The sequence below is a fragment of the Corvus hawaiiensis genome, chromosome 2, assembly GCF_020740725.1.
Source record: "Corvus hawaiiensis isolate bCorHaw1 chromosome 2, bCorHaw1.pri.cur, whole genome shotgun sequence".
In the NCBI taxonomy this organism is placed as follows: domain Eukaryota; kingdom Metazoa; phylum Chordata; class Aves; order Passeriformes; family Corvidae; genus Corvus; species Corvus hawaiiensis.
Window position 1 is genome coordinate 49,766,649 of NC_063214.1, and position 13,876 is coordinate 49,780,524.

The following is a 13,876-nucleotide window of genomic DNA, read 5'->3' on the forward strand; positions in this document are numbered from 1 at the left end:
CGGAATAATTTTTTTTTTAACAGAAGAGCCAGAGGTGCACCTTTGTAACCAGCCAATTTCAGCAGGCTGCAGTACCATCTTTATACTTCACTGTATCAGGCCAAGAGAAGATGCTTCATTTATGAGAAATCCTGCTATTGTTCTGCTCATAAACAGCTCCTGTTCAGTGTTCAGCCCTCAGAGTCACAGATATTGCTGCCTGAGAAGCACTGAAATAACAGCCATCCTGTTCCATGCACAATATTATATATCTTGATTTTCCAACACTTAATCAAAATACGTCATACAAATAAACACTTGAAAATTATTCGAAGTTGACTATTACATCTTTCACTGTTCTGAAGGCTAAGAAACCCTTCCTAAGGTTTACAGTAAGACACCATGACTTCTACTAAATCATTCAGCATCCCAGTGAAGCATATTCTCTTTTCTCACTAGTCTTCCTTTCTCATTGCCTAGAGCACCAAAGCTACACCACTGTTACTAGTAGAAACCAACATGCAATTTTTAGCCAAATCTCATTTTACTGGAACCTCTAAGCTTTTGAGAGCTTATTAGTTCAGAATTAACCTGGTATTAAATGAGAGAGAGTGAAATCCAGGCTTTATGGCAAGTATTAAACAGCTTTGCTAACACATAGTAATGAAAAGCAATTAGCATACGACCAAGTCCAGGCTCATTTCACTTAAACCAGGAGCTGTTTTCCCAGGGAGGATATTGAGTACTTGTGACTACTTTCTGCTGCAGTATTCTTACATGGAATCATGTGGTGCTTTCATCCTATGCTGAGAGTTTTGGAAAATACTTCACTGGCATCAGCAATCCACTTTTGATCCCATAAACTTCTACCTATTTCCTGGCTTTCCCTTAATGGGTAAACAACTCTTAACTTTTAAGTTGTTAGCTTAGCTAATTATGCTCAAAGGTACAGAGAAACCTCTCTAATTTACCAGACTCCTAAAAGTTTGGTTTTGTTTGGGTTTTTTTCTTACTCCCCAGAAAAGCCCAGCAGCCAACTTGACGGCCATTACTCCAAGAAAACTGGCAGTCAGCAAGTTGCTTAATCCTCAGTTTACTTGCATACTGATTTCATACCACAAGTTCAGTTAGAGTGCATTGCTAGAGCTGTGATCTTGCAGACGTTTTAAGTAGGTGATTCTCTGCTGTTGCATGCTTAAAATCACACTGATCTCAAGAGATAATCTACAATAAATGTGTGAGCACCTGATAGTTAAACAGGGGGAGTAAGGGCAAAGGCCAACAGGGTGATTGTTTATTTTCAAAAGATACGTTTATTAATACACAGGTGTATTTGAATTAAAGAGAGATTGCTCCAACAGTTCCTAGAGCAAAACTGTGCCTTGGGCTTTGGCCAACCTTAAGTATGTCTGAAAGCAAAATTCACGTTTAGTTTGTAGTTCTGAATTACCACCGTTTGTAGGTGATACCAGAACCAAAATCAAAGAGTGTCTCCTTCCCTGGCTAGCAGGAAAGGCAGGAGCTGCCATTTTGGAAGTAATTTTCCTTGTTTGTAGATGGAATTAAACCACATTACTTAAAGTTTTCAGGTCCTGTCTTTTTCCTTGCAAACAATGGAAGATTATGGTTTTCATCTGCATACAAAACAGTGAGAACAGCTTTTTAGAAACAGTATGTTACAACACTTTATCAATGCCAATTACATTACAACACAGACCAATAGTAGTACCATCTTCTCCTGAAAAAAGTTTCATTAATAAAAAAAGTAACACTGTAGCTTGCACAGGCTACAGCATGGTATGGTCACATTAAGATACATTTGGTCAGTCTATTCTCCTGGCTTCCCAAAATGCAAGCAACAGATCAGCTTAATACCCTCTGGAAAAGTCTGCCTTTCAAAATTTCTGAGTGACAGTGGAGGACAGCGCTCCAGCCCAGGGTCGTCAGTGATGACACATTGGTGCACACAGCCACCAGTGGCTCAGCTCTATGGCTGGGTGGGCTTCTGCCCAAGGTGGGTACAGGAAGCTGGGGTAATGCCAGGGAATTTGCCCCCCAGTGCCACTGCCAGTGGGATCCCCTCGAAGTCACGGAGCACAAGCAGACAGTTGCAGTGTGTGAGCTCAGCAGTGAATAATGCCCAAATGGCTTTGCTAGATGAACTGCACAGATGATCTGCAACTCTGCAAGCCATACACACAGAGGAACAAACCACACTGCAGCCAACACATAAAACTTTTGATATTTTGATCTTAGTCTCAGTCATGGTTTTGCACTTAACTGGAAAAACTAATAAAACCATAATTATAAAATTTAATTAATTACCACCATATATACCTAAATGATTATGTCTTCCAGCAGCCACTAACTATAAGGTCTGCTCTTCTGGATAATATTTAATCTAAATGTATGAAAATCCATTGCACAAACTATTATCCTGTTACAGTACAAACCTTGTTCCAGAAAACTTGTTCGGTTTTTGAAAGAGCCTGTTGTTGCCTGGATTCTGAGCTCAGTTCTGCTGAACCTTGTGTAAGCCTTTAAACACCTCTGGGAGGAAAAGGGACTCAGCATGATCCAGCTGCAGTCAGTACCTTGTGGGATTGAACCTTAAGTTAATATATAACAAACGGCTGCACAGCAGCATGTGAAATCAGCAAGTTAAACATACACTTGGAATAACTGTAACACGGAAGGAAGAACATTTACAGGAACATTTCTTTAAAGTTTTTATCTTGGAGAGTCTTGTATGCAGCATTTCTATATATTTACCATATGGAAGCAAAGGTTTGGGAGTGTGCTGGTGAAAGTAAAATTAAGTAGCCAATGCAGAAATAATCTAAACTTGCAACCAAAGCCTTGTAGTAAGTATTGTGCAGACTGTGAGCTGGTTATTATGAGTGGGAATCTACCCTGAGCAACTGCACCTGACAGCATGGACAAAATGGATTACCCAGAATGGTACACTCTGAGTACACATCCATGAAAGTGAAAATAACAAGGAACCTCAAAACTTTATCACCCAGCTCTAGTAGTGGCAGGTGTCAGCAACAGCATCAAATTCCAAACTCATGCCTGATGAATCTGAAGCAGATGAAAGAGGCAGAAATCAAAGGTACAATTATGTCTGTGAGAGCTGCGAAGTGGCACAGGAAGGCAACCGGGTTTGCAGCAGACACTGCTGGTGGGGAGCAGAGTTATCCCAGTGGCAGAACAGCGTGGAAAACCAGATAGACACCTGCCAGAAATGTGCCAGGGACATGAGCCTCCCTGCTTTTCCTGACGGGTGTACAATGGGGGTGCAGCTACACTTTCCCAGAGACCCACATTTATCTCGAGAGCCTGGCATCACATATAGAAATATAGAGTGCCCCTGGCTTTGTGCTCTCCAGTCAGAAGGACCTGTACAGCTCCCTCCTGTACATCCCTATATAGAAGACCAAGTTCTGTATTACAGAAGATCTGCTGGAATGTGGTTCAATCTTCCCTTTTCCTCCCCAGAAGTTATAATCAACTTTCAATTGCATTTTTTTTCTGAATTAGAAAGATGTGAAGAATAACTGCAATTGTGAATGCAAGAGAACACTAATTCAAAGAGAAATTAATTTCTGTCTTAGAGTTCTTTTAGTTATTCCATGAATAATCAAAATGAGAATCTTTAATGGCAATATCATATTCATTTATTAAAAGTGGAAATACCAGCAGATTTCCTCAATAATAGGTTTACATATCCAAGATAATTTTCAAAACTAATTAATAATTTATAGTGAAGTATGAGGCTTCATATTATGTCTCATGCAATAATCTGAAACTCAGATACTATGGAATTCCCTATTATTAGTTAAATTCATTTTAGCTGAATGCCCTACTGGGATACCAGTATCAAGAAAGTTAACTGTATGAGAGGATAAAGACAGAACTACAACTCTGCAATGTCTGACTTATGCTCAAGGTCTTCACTGAAAAGGAGGAAACAAACTCTTCAGAGCCATGATTTTCTCATGCAAGACTGGGTTTTTACAATTTTCAGCCTTCTGAGTCAGACACAAGGTCCACAAAAGTTAAGGGGACTTTCCTCTGCTTCTATAAATCTTTAAGTAAAGATTATCAAAAATGCTAAGTCCAAGTAATTTTCCTGGTCTCAGGTCACTCACCAGGGTGCTCATCTAGGGGGTTGCCATATAAACACTGGTTTTGATCATGGTGCTGGGAGGGGAGAAAGTGAAGAAAATACTAAATATATCTTTGTGGTTTGAAATTTTGGGAGAAACTGAAACACAAATAATACTGCATGGCACAAATTGATCTTCAGTCAATCTGCAACTCACAGAATAGCAGGTTGAGTTGAGGTTGGAAGACACCTCTGGATACCATCCAGTCCAGCCCCCCTCACAGAATGGGGGAGGTTGGAAGACACCTATGGAGGTCACCTGGTCTAACTCCCCTGCTCAAAGCAGGGTCAGCTAAAGCAGGTGAGCAGAGCCATGTCCTGTCAAGTTTTAAATAATACTTTGAAGTCTACCAGGATGGAAATTCCACAGCATCTGTGGGCAGCCTGTTCCAGTATTTCAGCAATTTCAGAAATATCCTGTATTTCAGTTTGTGCAGATTGTCTCTTGCCCTTTTACTGGACACCAGTGAGAAGAGTCTGTCCCTGTTCTCATTTTCCTCTTTACTGCTTCACTCCCATCAGGTATTTATGCCCATTAGTAAAATCCCTTCAGCATCCTCTTCTCCAGGATGAATGGTTCCAGCTGTCTCAGCCTGTCATCATATGTCAGATGCTCTAGTTGGTGTAACAGGTGCTACTCCTAGTTTTGTATCCCCTGCAGATGTGCTGAGGGTGCACTGTCCCATCAAGAATGGAGATGCTAACCAGTACTGGCCACAGCACTGGTGTCTGAGGTACAGCCCTAGTGCCTGGTTTCCAGATGGGCTTCATGCCATTGATCACATGTCTTAGAACCCAGTGGTTCACCCAGTTTTACATCCCCTAACCATCACTTGCCTTGTCCAAGCTTCATCAGTTTACCTGGAAGCATGTTATCAGAAACAGTGTCAAAAGTTTTGCTAAGACCCACTGCTCTCCCCTTGTCCTTGGAGCTGGTCATTTTGTTGTTGAAGGCTATCAGCTTGACCAGGCATGATTTCCCCTTTGCAAATCCATGTTGACTACTCCAAATCACTTTCTTGTCCTTCATATGTTTGGAAAAGGCTTCCAGGAAGATTTGATCCACCTCCTTCCTGGGTACTGAGCTGAGGCTGATTAGCCTATACTCTCCTAGCTCTTCATTCCTATTCACAGAGGCCACCCTGTAGCCCCCACAGACAAAACCCTGCCATGTAAACCCACTACACTCTTGTATTCTTCCATTTGATGTTTAAATTATCAGGAGCTCCTTGTTCATCCATGCAGGCCTCCTGCCATCCTTGCTTGTTTTCCTGCTTATTGGACTGGAGTATTCAGGAGGTGATTCTTGAAAGACAACTACCTATTTTTGCTCCAAGATGTTATAGCACAGAAATCTTCCAAGGGTGTTCCTGAAGAGGCCAAAGCCTGCTGTCTTGAAGCCCAGGGCTGTGATCCTGCTATTTGTCCTGTTTCCTCCTCTAAGAATCTTGTACTCCATCGCTATGGGTCACTGCAGCCAAAGCTGCTCCCAGCCTTCACATGCCCAGCCAGATGTTTCATGTTTGTAAGCTCAGGGAGGTCCAGCAGAGTGCTGTTTCTCATTGACTCCTCAGTTGCCAGGGTTAGGAATTACCCTCAATGCACTCCAGAAACCTCCCAGATTGCCTGTGCCCTGCGGTGTTGTCTCTCTAGCAGATATGGGAATGGTTTAAGTTGCCCACGACAACCAGGATTTCCATCATGAGATGGTTTAGCATCTGGTAATATTCATGTGGCTGCAGAATTTCTGCCTTTGGTTGCTCCTAGTTGGAAATCTGTTGCATTTTCAGAGGACCATTCCCGCTCTGGAAACTACCATTGCATTTTACAACCACTGCCAGCAGTCTTGACCAAAGCAAAGAAGTCTTAAGAAGGCTTGGACTCTAAACACACTACTAGCAGTAATATTTTCATTCTGGTGACCTGAGTTTGGACATGTTAATAAAACAAAACATCTTTCCCATGTTGTATATGCTCCACAAGCACAACAGTTGACTTTCAGGGCCTTTCTTCCACTACTTTTTGTTATCTCAAAGTTCAGTTGAAAAATGTGGAAACATGGAATACAGAGTTCACCTTCCAACAGTTAATGCCAAATCTTCTACTATAGTCAGAACACAGAGAAGCAGCAACAAAATAAACAGAAAAAAAAAAAGAAAAGAAGACAGAAGTTGGCATGTCTGCATGTTGCTGTATCAATTACATTAAGGCTTCTCAGTCTTAACAGCCCCACACAATACAAAGCAGGCCCTGAAAGAAGGGCAATCCCCCCTGCAAATATTTAGGTTAGCAACAGCAAAGTAATCCAGGCACAGCACTATTCATAAGACCAATTCATCACCAGGTCATACAAGGCAATTAGGCCTGGACACTAGATGCAGAGGGGAGCAGATTAACAACCATCAAGATGTTTTAAGTGATCCTGGTTTATTTTTAACAATATTTTAAAGCCTCTGAGAAGATTAATTCCTCAGCCCAAGAGCTGAGTACCTTGCTGCTGCCAAGGTAAAATGATGTACTAATTGAGTTCTCAGCACAGGAGTATTCTTTGTAGGACTTGGAAGTGATACTGTTTTGATGCTGCTAATGTCAGTGCACAATAAACATCACTGTCCTCCGCCCTGAAAGTTTGATTTCTTTGCAACAGGATGAAAAAGTTCCTACAATTTTCTCTCGTTCTCATTCTCTTTTTCATGCCCTCATGCAGAAAAAACACAGCAGATTACATCCATAAAAGCAAAACCTGCTAATGTGTATTCTTCAGTCATGAGAGCCTGTTTCATAGGGAAAACTGTGAAAACTTCAACAGCTGCATTTTCTCTTCAGAGCATCAGTGGTAAATAAGACAGTTTCTTACACTGAAGTTAAAATGCACCTGAGAGAATAAAATACAATAAATATATCTATTGTGAAACATAGCAGATAAGATGTCAATATTTAAAATTAAAAGAAAAAGGTACACTAGAAATAAATAGTGAAATATCCAGGACAAAATTTTTAGTCCTGTTTCTGAATCTCATTCTCAAGAGAAAGTCTTTAGGAAGGACCTGCTGCATTAAATTGGACCAAAGGCCATCTAATTAACTATCTTGTCTTCAAGTGGCTTAAGGAGGAACAAGAAACAAGATGAATACAGAAAAAGTTTCCCTTTATTTTACTTCCCATCTTCTGGCAATCTAGAGTTTAGAGTCTTCCTAAATCACATGCTGCATTCAGAATACACTGTTTTCTAGTCCTCTTGGGGTAGTTTTCCACAAAATTTTCTGCTTCCTTTCTGTTTGTATTAATTCTTTGGATTCTATATCCTCGTATCTCACTGACTTTCCCATAATTAATTGGTACCCCAAGTGAAATACATTCATTTTGGTTTGATTTTAATCTCTTGCCTAGATGATGCTGTGTCTGTTTGAAACCCTAGTCATGCCAGAGAGTGCTGAGATCTGGGTGCCTCCAGCCTCCCAAATATGGGTGTTGAAAGAGGTGAAGTAACAAACAGGAAGGATGGGTTTCCAGGAGAAAATGAGAAGAGGGAGCACAGTTGGCAAGACAGCATATAGGCAGATGTGTAAGTTGGGTTTCTGGACTATTGCCCAAATATTTGTGGTGGTCATACTTGCTCCTTGTACCATTAGGAGGGGGATTCCTGGTTTTTAACAATCTCAATGACTGTAATACATAAATCATAAATAAATAATCCCTTAAAAGCATGATGTTCTCAATCTTTTGTTTTCTAGCTTCCCCACACGCTTCTTATATTTTATGCTGCCATTCAGGTTTTAAGTAACGTATTTAACTCAGCTTTCTTACAAGCTGAAAAGTCAAAGCCCTGCTGAAGAATGCCACCAGTTCCCCAAAATTCACTCATCCTCTCTCAGCAGCCAGTACACCAGGAAGTATAAATTCCATGTTAACCTTTTCTCCAGTGTGTTACACTGTGTGTGACAGTGAAGTACTTGGCAAACTTGGCTACTTTCTTCCTGGATAGCTAAGCTGTTCCATCAGCAACATACAAATGTTTTAACAACACAGCAACAAACCATGCAGTGTGCCAAGGAGCCACAGAGCCCTTGGTTCATTGTTGGGAGGTTACTTTTAATTACAAGGTCCTGATTAACACACTGGAACAAGGCAGTAGCTTACTTCAAACAGTTCCAAATCATTGTACTTAAAAATGCTGACCCTTGTCATAAGCAAGGACAAGTGATGAAAACAAAAGGAAACTGTTTTGGCTCTGGGTGAATTTCAAGTTCCACGACAGAACTTTGCAGAAACACAGTAATCTATAAAAGCCAGCTTTCAAACATTAATTTGTAGTACCATAAATAGCCAAACTCTTCCCCTTAGTAGCCCAAATCCCAAACTGATGGTATCACTCAGGAACTTAACTTTTAAACAAGGGTTTCTAGACAAGATTTTCCTTTTTAACTCTTGCATTGATTTTTTCTAGTTGGTGCAACCTTGCATATCCTCCATCTCCTCCTGCTCATTGTTGTTGTTATTATTATTATTATTGTTGTTGTTGTTGTTGCTAAAATATGGTTTTTTATTCTATTACCTGACTGAAGCTTTTTACTCGTACATTTTGCCCAGAGGCAGCATTATCTGCTTCTTAGAAAAAGCATTCTGTTTGTAATTCAGTCTCTGCAACAATATTAATGCAGGGACAGATCCTGGCTTCATTTGAAGCTCTCAGCTGCAGTTCTTCCATATGGAAGTAAAACACGAAATTACCATAATTAAAACCTAGTTGAAAATACAAGAGAAGGAGGAGGTACACTCCTCATCATAGCAATGTTAAGTGTGGTTAAAATGAATCCAGAAGCTTTTGTAGAGAAGTTTCCTTCCTTAGAAACAGAAAACAACTGACAAGATGTGGGCTAAGCTCAGCAGCTTCTGCTCTGCTGCCTCAAGAGGGTACCTGGGTGAGTTGCTGAACATCTGAACTTTGAACATTACAACAGACTCTTATTTTCTGCACGTGCATGAAAGCCTCCTTTATTTTCTTATCCCAGGAAACGGAAGCCATATGGAAAAGAACGCCCTCAGAATATGTAAGCAGTGCTGGCAAGTTTAATCTAGAGCCATAGAATCCAAATAAAATAGGAATCACTGGGATGATTAATTTGTGAAAATCTCTACTCTTTAATCAGAAGACAAATGATAAATCTGACCAAGATAATTGATCAATTACTTATTAAATCTAACAGGGTGATAAGGCCTAGTAGGTAAGTCAAAGCCACTTTTACCTAGAGTTCAATGGGCAAGTCCAGCAGGATGGTTTGGGTGAATGAAAGACGTGAGTTGACTTTAAATAAGACAGCTGGTTCTTGCATACCAAATTACACCTACTTGATCCTGTGCACAGAGCAGTGTGAAAGGTGGCCTCCCAAAAGCAGTGCTGGTAGTCAGGAGCATGTGTAAGGTAAGCCCTGTGTTGGAAAGCCGGGTTACAGTGTAGTTAAACTGCTCTCAAATTTGTTTAACGTAATTAATCAAATCCAGTGTGTTTTCAGAGAGCATAAAGCATTTCCATAACACAAAATAAAAATATGAAAAAAAAAACCAGAAACAACAAATATGGCATTCTGACTGTCTTACAAAAATGCTGGATGAGATCAATGAGCCTTGCCTTGAAGCCAAGCAGCAATTGTCCCACAGACTGCACTGCAACTGCAGGTCAGGCACTCTCCAGCTGACTCAGGTACAGAGGACAGATGTGACACAAACATCTCAGACATAAGTGATACCGTCTAAGTGTTAATCTCACTCACCTTCCCCTGCTCCAAGCAAACACACAGCTCAGAGGAAGTTGTGTGTATTAGCAGGGATTGAATTTGCTCCCAGGATAAATGAGCTGCTAACACAGTAGATACCAGCCCTTCTCTCCAGTTCTTGTGTGCTGAGTACCCCTCAGCTCTCCTGCTGAACCTCAGGCTCAATGGGACTGTTAGACCAGGTGACTAATCAAACCAAGCTCTTCAGTAGAGTTGTCTCCATTTATGGTCAACCTACTTAAGGCTCAAAATATTCTCATAAAACATGCACAAAATTTATCCAAATTCAAAATCAAAGGCTGCTATGGAACATGTGGTGAGAGCAATACAGAGAAAATTTACTGTTTCAAGGATTAAGTGTCCTGAACACAGAACAAAGATGGATTTTGAAAAAATGTTTGGTGCTTTTCATTAGCAAGGGGCATAACATTCTTCTTCTCTTCCATTTTCCCTCCAGGAAGACAAAGAAAGGAAAGAGACAGAGGAATGTTAAATGATGTAATATCTCAAACATATAATTCTTTGTAATGAGGTAGGTGCATTCTTTGTTAACTGGGCACTCTGTGCCAACAGTGTAAGTACATACAGATTTAGGAGGCTCTGTCTGTTCAACAGACTGGCTTCTGAAATTTCCACTGCAGTTGGAGCTGGATTAAAATTGTGTGACAAGTAATTCTTCTTATCACAATAATGTGTACTATTATCTGTTGTCATGGCTTCAAGTAATGACACTTCGGGTAGCAAAAATAAACCATGTTTTGTGTTCCTATTGAATCACTGTTGCATTTGACTAATATGAATTGGGGGTTCAGGCCCATAAACAATTTTCCTTCTGTTTAAAATAATCCAGCTAAAACAAGTGAAACAACTTCTCCGGAACTGCATACCTACATACAATGTTAATACTTTGAGAACAACAGCAAAACCAGATTCTCAAAAGACCAAATAATACAAAGGACTGTCTCTCTCCCAGAACAGAACACTAACCAAAATGAGACATTTCATGTGCATTAGCAAGGATGGTTAATGAATGTTTCCAATACAGACTGATAATCATGTGACTGAAGAACAGAAAATATTATGCTTATATTTGTAAAGGAGGAGGTTTGCCTGGGAAATTAACTGACTCTTTAGTCTGAATCTGAACTTTGTAAGATTTTACAGCTAAATTTGAAGGCAGGATTGGCTGGGGAGTTCTATTCCAAGTGAAGAGAAATCATGTACTATAAATAAGTTGATGACAGGAGATAGGAGTGGTAGCTGTGCACAGTGGAAAGAAGAAGGTTAGGCAATTTCAGGGATCAAACAGGGAACCAGGAGGAGGAAAAAGTCATGTGATGGTCCTTATGAATGTAGCAGTCAGGGCAAACACCACTGAGGCCCGAAGAGATCACTCACTGAGCCTATAATTAAGCAGCCCTTTGCCTCTCCAGGGACACAGGACTGTCCTTCCCTGAGCAACAATGACCCCTTCTCCCTGTCTTGTAGTTTAACAGGTCTGTTCTGTATGGAGCTACAGACCAGGAATCAGTGACAGAAAACACAGTTATTGCAGAGTAAAGTGTTTTTATAGAGAAATGAACCTTGTAGAGATAATGAATTCTGCATCACAGGCAGTTTGCCTCCCTGCTTCTTCCTGATACAGACTGTTCCCTACTGGGGGAGCTCAGTAGATTTCACTGCTTTTTTCCTCCATGGTCTTTTTTCTTCAATAATACCTAGTCATTCATCATGACCAGATACCTCTTCTCTGAAGAAAGGCTTGTAATTTTCCTCTGCCCTGTAGCTTCTCAGCCTGGCAGTTTCACCTGAGATGAGATCCTCAAAGCTAAATTATTTTCTCCTGATTTTTTTTTTTTTAGGAGAAGGGCAAAAAGTATTTGGGTTTTTTCCTCATGGATTCTTTTATAGAAGGTCAGTATGGCTTAGCTGATGGCCCAAAGAATCAGTTTGGCTTGCTTTTTTCCCCAAAATTCATAGGCAAAGGATACAAATACACCTGCAAAGCTCTTCCAATCTCTGCCTCACCCAGCACAGAACCACTCAAATGGGCACTCTTAAAGCCCTGAGATCTAAAGTCACACCTCTCCTCACACACATAGGGTTTAACACATAGGAGCTATTTGAACTCTTCCAGGAGGTCAAAGGGAAGACTTACAACCAATATAACATAATACCCTTCACATTCTTATTACCTATCTGCCATATCTGGTACTGGTGCTATGTCATTAAGATCATATGTGTGTGTTTGTACTTGTGTGTATATAGTAATCCATCAGAGCATTCTTAGACTGATGCAGTGTAAGACCATGACATGAGCCAGGTTCACTCCTTGACTCCATGCTTGTCTCAGCATTTTGCAATTCTACAATATGCAAGGGAAGAAAAATTTCATGCAGGAAAGAAGAAATACCTCCTTTCTTTTAATAAGTGGTGCCAGCCACTAAATCTCTACGTAGAGTGGTAAACCCATCACAACTAGAAATAAAATATCAGCAGATGCAAACTTGTGTGATTTTTATTTTTGCTTCACTTTACTAATTGGTCAGTTGTGCCAGATAATTTGCTTAAATCTAAAACAGACCAGGAAGACTTAAAATAACATTTCAATGGTCAGGCTATGCAATTTGGGTCACTAGTTTTTTACAAGTTGGGGATTTACATTGTCTTGGCTAGTCTTTGAATATATTGGCTTATAAAAGTAGAGGTCTCTCCATGAGCAAACAATCTGTCTGCTGCCCCAGCATTGCAAAGTACACACTGATTTCCTTGAGGATGTGGTTGTTTTTGACAGTTGCAGAAAAGGGTCTTGAGCCTGCCCCTACTAAATCAATTCATTACACAACTGCCATTCAAACGCTGTCCACGCTTCACGAAGCATATGAGGATTGCTGCTGCTGCTGCTCTATACTGCCACAGGAGCTCAGCCACAGCTGTAATTCTCATCTAGTTGGGAAGCTTGTTAAAATCCTCTAATTAAAACCCTCCATGGCCTTATTCAAGTCCTTCTTGCAGCCCTTGACCTTTTCCCCTCAGCTGGGACACATACAGGTATGGCAGTCTGGTGTATCACAGCAGGCAGGAAAAGCATTATGGTGTCCAGCTTCTAGAGACTTCATTTTCCCATAAATACTTACATCTTTCACACTTACTATTGTGTTGAATAGACTACAATGACACTATGTCATGAAATGCAAAACTTCTGGATCACCTATCTGCTGATCTGCTTTTACATCACTATTATTTTCTTAAAAAAAAAAAGAGAAATTCCAATATTTGGAATCATTAATTGGGCAGAGAATAGACAAAAATACTGCATCTTCATTTGCTCATAATAACAATTTTTCAAGCATCACAATATTTCTGATACAGTCACATTAGATTATTCTAATTATCATAAATTTCCATTTATCCCCTTCCCATTAAGTATTGCATGCAAAAAACATTCATGCAACTCATTAAGAGACACCAGCTTTTTTCTGAGTAACAGCCTTAGTTTATCAGAGCTGCTTCATAAATTCTTGGAAATGAGTTCTGCTTATGTTCTTCTAGGGCTCTAAAAACAGAATATGCAGAGAGAGCAGCATCAAGGACTGGCAAACCACTCAGTTTCTTGTGTGTTGGAATCTAAGGGGCAAGTATTTAGAAGACAAAAACTGCAGAAGAAACAGGGACTGAAACAGATACAGTAAATAGACAATGTTCTTTTCAAACCTCATGGAACAATGTGTTGGTATTCTTGTGAGAGGAGAAACAAAAACTTGTAATTAAATATGTGATTCTCTGGGGAGACTAACAGCCCCTCTGAGAACAGATGACGTGTAATGCCACTATCAGCAATGATAATGCAAACTGGAAGAAAGGCAACAAGTACCAATTAGCCACTCACAACTTTGGCATATTTGATTGTTATTCATTCATTTGAGATTTGCTTGCTGATTATACTAATCAA

The 13,876-nt window shown here is 40.2% G+C and overlaps 1 protein-coding gene across 3 annotated transcripts in view; it reads right to left on the reverse strand.

Annotated features, from left to right (window-relative positions):
• The window catches only part of SPATA13 (spermatogenesis associated 13), a 146,832-nt gene that overhangs the window by 55,305 nt on the left and 77,651 nt on the right, over window positions 1–13,876 (reverse strand). Inside the window, exon 1 of one of the 3 annotated variants that reach the window (XM_048294901.1) lies at window positions 2,433–2,521. The exons of the other annotated variants lie outside the window; for them this stretch is intronic. The gene's annotated coding sequence lies outside the window, so the exon portion shown is untranslated. Of the gene's footprint in view, window positions 1–2,432; window positions 2,522–13,876 lie in introns of those variants that run through there. 3 annotated transcript variants of the gene reach the window in all.